The sequence below is a fragment of the Parus major genome, unplaced genomic scaffold (genome assembly GCF_001522545.3).
Source record: "Parus major isolate Abel unplaced genomic scaffold, Parus_major1.1 Scaffold258, whole genome shotgun sequence".
NCBI lineage: Eukaryota > Metazoa > Chordata > Aves > Passeriformes > Paridae > Parus > Parus major.
The window spans coordinates 286,238-293,730 of NW_015379266.1; the positions used below are offsets into that span (position 1 = coordinate 286,238).

The window sequence follows — 7,493 nt, forward strand, 5'->3', positions numbered from 1 at the left end:
TATAGATATAGATATAGATATAGATATAGATATAGATATAGATATAGATATAGATATAGATATAGATATAGATATAGATATAGATATAGATATATGTGGCCACTTTGTTGTAATGCCTCTATTATAAATATTTTTATATATAATATATGCATATATGTGTGTATATATATATATATATACATCCATGGCTCTCGGTACAGCCCCACTCATGAACATGTTACATAAAATGTCATTGTGAGGTGGCTAAAAGCAGCAACTTCCCTCAAAAACAAACAAACAGACTGACTTTCACATGTCTGTGGTAAAACAGAGGGATGGTGCTACATGCTGGATACACCCTGGGGATCTGGAGCTGCCTTCCCAGTCCCAGCAGAGCTGTGTGGTCCCATGGCTGCTCACAGGTGGCTCCTCACCTGTTCCTGTGTGCACTGAGAAATCTGTGCACTGCAAACTGCTCCTGAAAGAGAGAAAAAATGATCCACATGACCTGTTGTTCCTTTTCAAACCTCTGCTTCCCTGCCCAGACATGGCCAGAGAGCAGCTGTAGGGCAGAAGAAGCCATTAGGAGCATCTGGATATGTACCCTGCAGCCACAGTTTGTCCTTGGTGTTCTTACTTTCTTCTCCTTAATTGAATTCCCTGCCTGCTGTGTGAGCAGCGTTTCAGTCACTGGAATTACTTCACTAGGACATATCACTTGGAAACTCTTCAGAGATGATTTAATCTTTGTACAACGCTTTGAATTTGTAAGTAAAATTATTCCCTGCACCTTGCTCTCTCCTGGAGGATTCACCTACTACTGTGAATTTTCATGGAATTACAGCTAGAATTGCCTGGCAGACTGGTTTTTCCCATCTTTTTTTGCATGCCAGCCAGTCAGAGCAGCGATGTGCACTATCTGGGATAACATCCCAAAGGCAAAGCCCACACAAAAGGTTCTGAGTAATGTTGTAGTAATTCCTCCAGGGAAACGTGAGATGGATTCTCTTTTTAAACCACATAAAATAATAGCAGGGTTTTGTTGCTGCTTCAGTCAAGCCAACATACGTTCCCTTCCTTCAGAAAGTATGAAAGCAGCAAATTACCCAAAATGGGCCTGGTTTTGTGCAGACAACAATGCAAGTCATAAAATCAATAATATCCCAAAACAATAGCCCAGAGCTGAACAATGGCATACACTGGGTGAAAGCTGAGCAGGAGTAATGCTCCCTTGAGGAAAGACTCATCACAATTCACAGAAGACAGGATACAGCCAGAAAAGCCTGAATTTTGATTTGTGACAGCACAGACTCACAGGGAAAACAAAAACAAACAAAAAACCCCTTCTAGTGTAAAAAACCCTAACAAAACCCCTAACAAAACAAACAAAAAGAAAAACAAACAAACAAAAGCCCTCCAAAATCCCAAACAAACAAAAACCCAACCAGACAAGTAAAAGACTTCCTAATGGATGGGAGCATTTCCACCTTCAAAAAGGTCCAATCTGTGAGCAAAACTCGGCTTCCCACTGAAATTCCAAGTGGGAGCGTGAGAAGGAATGAAGTGCTTGAACACTGCACAGCTCCAGGATTAAATCGGTTCGGCTCTTCCAGGGAAAGGAAATTCAGAAAGGAAATACGGTGGAAACAGGCACAGAACTCGAGTCAGTGATTTTTAGTTCCATCCTTCATCTCCCAACACCCAGCAAGGCCATGGGTACATCCTACAGCTCTGAATTGATCACTGTACGGGCAGCTCTTGTTCCCAGATCCCAGGAGCTCCGTTCCCTCCTGCTTCCCAAACCAATCCCGAGTGAGGGCATGCAGATTTAACGCTTTAAAAGCCGGTGTTCCAGCCGGGAAGCGAGCAGAGGAGCAGCCAGCTCCGTGCTGGCACCGGAGCTCCCGGAATTCAGCGGAGTGCTTCCCCATCTGCTGGCAGAAACGAGGAGGAACACCCGAGCTCCTCGGGAAAACACCGGGATCCAGATGGAGTCAAGGGCCCCATCCTGTGCTCCTCAGAAACCTCAGCCCCCGATTTAATTTCTTTTCTGGGAAAAAGAGCTGTTCTCTACAGGAAACGTCCCTGCCACGCTTGGTGGAGAGGCTTTATGGACACACGGACTCGTATAAAATCCACACATTTGATGGATCACAGAAGATAAAGGGATGCACAGGAAACATTTTTGAATAGCTGGAGTAGGAAAGATCTGCACACCTCCGTTCCTTGCCATGAAATTGGCGTTAGGGTTTCTGAATGTCTGTAAGCACGGGAGGATCCCTTATCCAGGGAATAACGAGGCACGCTCCAAGCGCACTCCGGCACTCACCGCTCCATCTCTGCTGGGCTGCACTCACCCAGCAGAGCTGCCTTAATTAATGGTAATTAATGGTAATTAACAATTCAGTTGGAGTGGAGCCTGATTAAAGCTGAGCTGTCTCCAGCAAACGTGAGGCAGAGAAAAGCTCCCTGGAGAAACCTGTACACCGACACACGAGTGTCCTGCTAACGTGTTCCTGGAGCTCGTGAGGTTCTGGCACAAGATGAAGCCGCTCCTTTTATTGATTAGTGATCAGATTCCATCTGAAATCACACGGCAGTGTGAGGAGGCAGGAAGGCATCCCTCTGCCGAGGGTTATCTCTGGAGCTGCGACTGCCATTGATTTGTTGGTTCCTTCTCTTTTAGATATCGGTGGCAGGAAATTGAAACTTCCAAAAGATCTGGGCTCAGCTTTCTTGACACTGAAACTGAGCTTTAGTCTAGGAAGACCTCGAATCTATCAATTTTGTCTGAAAGTTTTTCATTTGAATGGGGGAAGAAAAAAGGAAAAAGAGGAAATCCTCCACGTTTTAACACAGAAAGGCACAATCCTCTCAGCAGAATTGCCACCTCTTATCTTCTGCCTACAAACTATACATATTGTAGCATCTGCCCTTTCCTCAAATTAATGACTTTTGATTCCAGATTAGCTGAAACATTTAGAGAATTAAACTCTTTTCTCCCCGTTTGCATTAATTGCTAAAGAAAACAAGAGAAAGATGAACAGGGAGAGGATTGCTTAAAAAGACAATCTACGTTATCCCCTGGTTTCTGCATATTAGGAAATGAGTCAAATAAGAATGTGAATAAATAGGTGTGTAGAGAACTGCTTAAATACAGAATTATTATGGTGTATAACCCTTTACACACAGTTGTGTCCCAAACCAAAACGAGACAGGAGCAGAGGATGGGAAGGAGAGAGGAGCAGTGGACAGAAAGGAATGTATTTCTGACCAGGGCACGTTGCTGTTTTGGGGTGAAGGATGAGACTGAGGAATAAAGGAGAGGATGGAGGAGAAAAGTCCCAAAGCAGAAATACCTGCAGGAACTGAGCAGGACCAGGCCCTGAGAGGGGCAGTGGAGGATGCTCCTCCTCATGGCCCCAGCCTGGGGAACAGCTGCTGTTTCCCTCAGACATGGATCTGGACTAAGTGTAAAACTAATATTTGGGCTGGGCCATTAGTCACTGCTAAGGGACCCTTTTATCTCCAGTAAATTCCTTCCTGACAGTGTGTCTCACAAACCGTGCTTGTGAATATTGCAGTCAAAGCCAAATGTTCAGCTCTGGGCAGGAATTAATGTCCTGCACAAAACAGGAATTGTCACAGGCACAAGTAACTCGTCTGCTTTGCTAAGCCAAAATGTTCCTGATTTTCATTAAATATGGTTTTATTCTGGTGTGAGGAATTTGAGGCAGGCAGTAAAATAGAAAAGTGCTGAAAGACACAGCTCTGGAACTCAGCACCACATTTTTGGTCTAGGAAAACCAAGTCTGTTTGAACAAGACTTTTCTGGCACAGGAAAATTGAATATTGTTGCTGCTGAAAAAGAAACCATGCAGTCTCTCCAATACCTGCCAGTCCAAAACAAAGATCACTTTTAGTACTGACCAGCAGCCCATCATCACTTTAAGAGACAGCATTTTCCAGATTTTTGTATTTAATCAGATCAGTAACCATATCTGCGTTCCACTTACCCTAAACTGCATTATTTGTGAACAAATGTGCATCTGGCAGAACAGCACTGCTAATTAATTTATCTACTTATTACTGAGCAAAACCGTGGGTTAACAATATCACTCCTGCGCATCCCCCGACTCTCCAGTCCTTCCTCAAAAGGGTTTGGGAACCAGGAGTCCATTCTGAGCTTTTGAAAGGCCAAAAGGTTAAAATCCCGCAGCGTTTCCAAAGCTCTCCGTAATGCTGCACAGTCCAGCGAATAAGGAGCGATGAAGCAACCCTGTCATTTACAACAACGCCAGGAGGGAGGTCCCAGTTATCACCAGAGCTCCAGCTCATCCTTCCCCTGGCTGCTGCTGGAGCGGCCACCTCCGGAGAGCCCCGGTCCCGCAGGGCAGCATCTCCCGCAGGTACCAGAACCCCCGGACCCGCAGGGCAGCGTCTTCAGCGGGTCCCAGAACCCCCGGTCCCGCAGGGCAGCATCTCCCGCAGGTACCAGAACCCCCGGACCCGCAGGGCAGCGTCTTCAGCGGGTACCAGAACCCCCGGACCCGCAGGGCAGCGTCTTCAGCGGGTCCCAGAACCCCCGGACCCGCAGGGCAGCATCTCCTGCGGGTCCCAGAACCCCCGGTCCCTCAGGGAGCATCTCCCGCGGGTACCAGAACCCCCGGTCCTTCACGGCAGCATCTCCCGCAGGTACCAGAACCCCCGGTCCCGCAGGGCATCATCTCCCGCAGGTACCAGAACCCCCGGTCCCGCAGGGCATCATCTCCCGCAGGTACCAGAACCCCCGGTCCTGCACGGCATCATCTCCCGCAGGTACCAGAACCCCCGGTCCTGCACGGCAGCATCTCCCGCAGGTACCAGAACCCCCGGTCCCGCAGGGCATCATCTCCCGCAGGTACCAGAACCCCCGATCCTGCACGCCACATCTCCCGCGGGTCCCAGAACCCCCGGTCCCGCAGGGCATCATCTCCCGCAGGTACCAGAACCCCCGGTCCTGCACGCCACATCTCCCGCGGGTCCCAGAACCCCCGGACCCGCAGGGCAGCATCTCCTGCGGGTCCCAGAACCCCCGGTCCTTCACGGCAGCATCTCCCGCAGGTGCCAGCAGCGGCCGGAGGGTCCCGCCGCCCCCGAGCCCGAGCGGGGAGGCGGCGGCGGGAGCGGCCGCTCTGTGTCGGGCCGGGGCCCCTCCCCTGCTCCCCGCCCGGAGAACCGGGGGAACCCGTCCGGCCGGTCTGGCGGCGGCTGCCAGGGAGCCGGGGCGGGCGCGGGGCCGGCGGGGCTCGAGAGGAGCTGAGCTAGCGAGAGGGGACCCGCTGGCACAGGTGGGGCCGGGGCCGGGGACCTCCTGCCCAGCGGCGGCTGCGGGGCTCCCGAACAGGGGCCGGGGGTTCGGACCTGCCGGAGAGGGACCGGGGCTCCCGGAGAGGGGCCGGGGGTTCGGACCTGCCGGAGAGGGACCGGGGCTGCCGGAGAGGGGCCGGGGCTGCCGGAGAGGGACCGGGGCTGCCGGAGAGGGGCCGGGGCTGCCGGAGAGGGACCGGGGCTCCCGGAGAGGGACCGGGGCTCCCGGAGACGGGCCGGGGCTGCCGGAGAGGGGCCGGGGCTGCCTGAGACGGGCCGGGACAGCCACAGACGCGCCCGGACAGCCGCAGAGGGACCGGACCTGCCGGAGAGGGACCGGGGCTGCCGGAGAGGGGCCGGGGCTGCCGGAAAGGGACCGGGGCTGCCGGAGACGGGCCGGGGCTGCAGGGCGGTGCCGCCCCAGCCGCGGTACATCCATCACCCCCGGACACGTCCAGCGCCACCTCCGCAAGAGCCGCGCTCGGTGCGGGCCGGGGGTCGGGGCAGGCTCTGTCCCGGCCCGCCCCGCCGCACAGGAGGGGCCGGAGCTGACCCAGGGCACACCCGGAACGCCTTCTTTTCTTTTCTCTTTCCTTCCCAGAACATCACCTGCTCGGAACGGTGATCCCACGCGTTCCTTCGGAGGGTTTAAAGCCCGGCGGGACAGAGCGGCTGGCAGCGCCGACCTGAACCCCAAGGGGATCGGCGTTCCCCTCGCTCCCAGCCGCGGGATGTGCTGCCGGTGACCGCGGAACTCCGAGTCTCTCCAGTCTGGAAGTTTAAGGAAAGCGCAGGAGTTTGCCGGGAGGTGAGGTAAGTTAAGGCACGGGGAGCCTGCCCAGCTCGGCTGTCACCGGCCACCCCGAATCCCCCGGGCACTGACTCCAGCTCGTGGCCCTGGGCTGGATGCCCTGCTCCCGGTTTTCATTCCCATAGCTATAAATGATGAAAACAGCCTTCAGGGCTGCGGGGTGATTACTCATTAGTCAGTGTTTGTACAGCCATCAGAGCAGCAATAGGTTTCTGCATTAAGGAACGGTAATTCTGCAACAGAAAATACTGGACAAGTTACCTGTGAGCTCAGTGACTTGCTTGCAAAACAAAACAAAACAAAACAAAACAAAACAAAACAAAACAAAACAAAACAAACAAACAAAACACACACGAAAAAAAAGTCGGTGTGTCGGTGCTGTTACCTCGTGCTTCGTGCCTGTGGTTTAAACAGCATCCCTTCCCCGGAGTGGGGATGGAGCTGTGCTAAATGGAGCAGCTAATGGAGAGTTTCACCGCTGGCTCGGCTGGCAGCAGGAGAGCTCTGAAAGCCAAGAGGCCGAGCAGCGGCGGCAGCCGGGGCAGTGAGTGATGGCCGGGGCTGCTCGGTCCCTGCGGTGCTCGGCCGGGGGAGCCGGGGCTGCTGGGGCAGTCCTGGGGCAGTCCCCACCCGTGTGTGGCTGCTGCCCGACTCCCTGGCTTAACTCTCTGTAAGTGCCTGTGCTGGACCAGCCTTGCTCCGCTTTCTCTCTGGCTGTGGGTTTTGATCTGTCTTGCTCCTCAAAGCCTGGTTTAGAAGTTGTATCTGGCCATTTTTGAAGTTTTCCTTGTCAGCTTCTGCGCTGGTGATCACCTTAGAGCTTGGTTCCTGTCCCAGGCCTCCGTCTCTGTGTTAACTTGTAGCTACCGTTGTATTTCCAGTAACTTCTAAACTGTTCTCACTTAATTCTGCCATATGAGACAGTGTGTATTGAATGTTCTGGACCTTTGCTTTGGGGTTTGGGATGGTGAATTCCAAAAGCCACTCGTGCTGAAGCTGTTTTAGAATGAGCTGCAATTTCTCTGCTCTCTTGTCGCTGTGCCTGTTGTTTGAGGGCTGAGAGCGTGAAGCTCTGCCTGCTCTTGAATGTGGAAAGGAGCTGGGTCGGTGTTGTTTCACATCAGAGGGGTTTTGATGCTCTCGCTGGCCGTGGGCTTTGTCAGACCTCTGTTAAATGAGATGCTTTGTGCAGCTGTAACTGAATGCAGGAGCATTCTGAAACCCAACCCTGGCTGTCAGTGACTTAGCCAATGGCCTTGGGCAAATCACTTAACCTCTCTGTTTCTGTGCTTGTCGGGGTGAAGGGTGTGATTGTGGCTGGAGAGCGATCTCTGAGCCCTGCTCGAGCTCTGTG

General features: G+C 52.9%; 1 protein-coding gene and 1 long non-coding RNA gene across 4 annotated transcripts in view; one reads left to right on the forward strand and one right to left on the reverse strand.

The window, feature by feature from the left end:
* The window catches only part of LOC107198653, a 9,637-nt gene extending 3,626 nt beyond the window's left edge, over positions 1 to 6,011 (reverse strand). Inside the window, exons 1-2 of the long non-coding RNA XR_001519084.1 lie at positions 5,938 to 6,011; positions 414 to 457 (exon numbers count right to left, since the gene is read on the reverse strand). This is a non-coding gene — a long non-coding RNA (uncharacterized LOC107198653). The remainder of the gene's footprint in view (positions 1 to 413; positions 458 to 5,937) is intronic.
* Positions 5,771 to 7,493, forward strand: part of ATP8B1 (ATPase phospholipid transporting 8B1) — a 21,490-nt gene continuing 19,767 nt past the window's right edge. The window contains exon 1 of one of the 3 annotated variants that reach the window (XM_015615786.3): positions 5,771 to 6,141. The gene's annotated coding sequence lies outside the window, so the exon portion shown is untranslated. The remainder of the gene's footprint in view (positions 6,142 to 7,493) is intronic. The other 2 variants (XM_033511484.1, XM_033511483.1) reach the window with 2 other exon arrangements.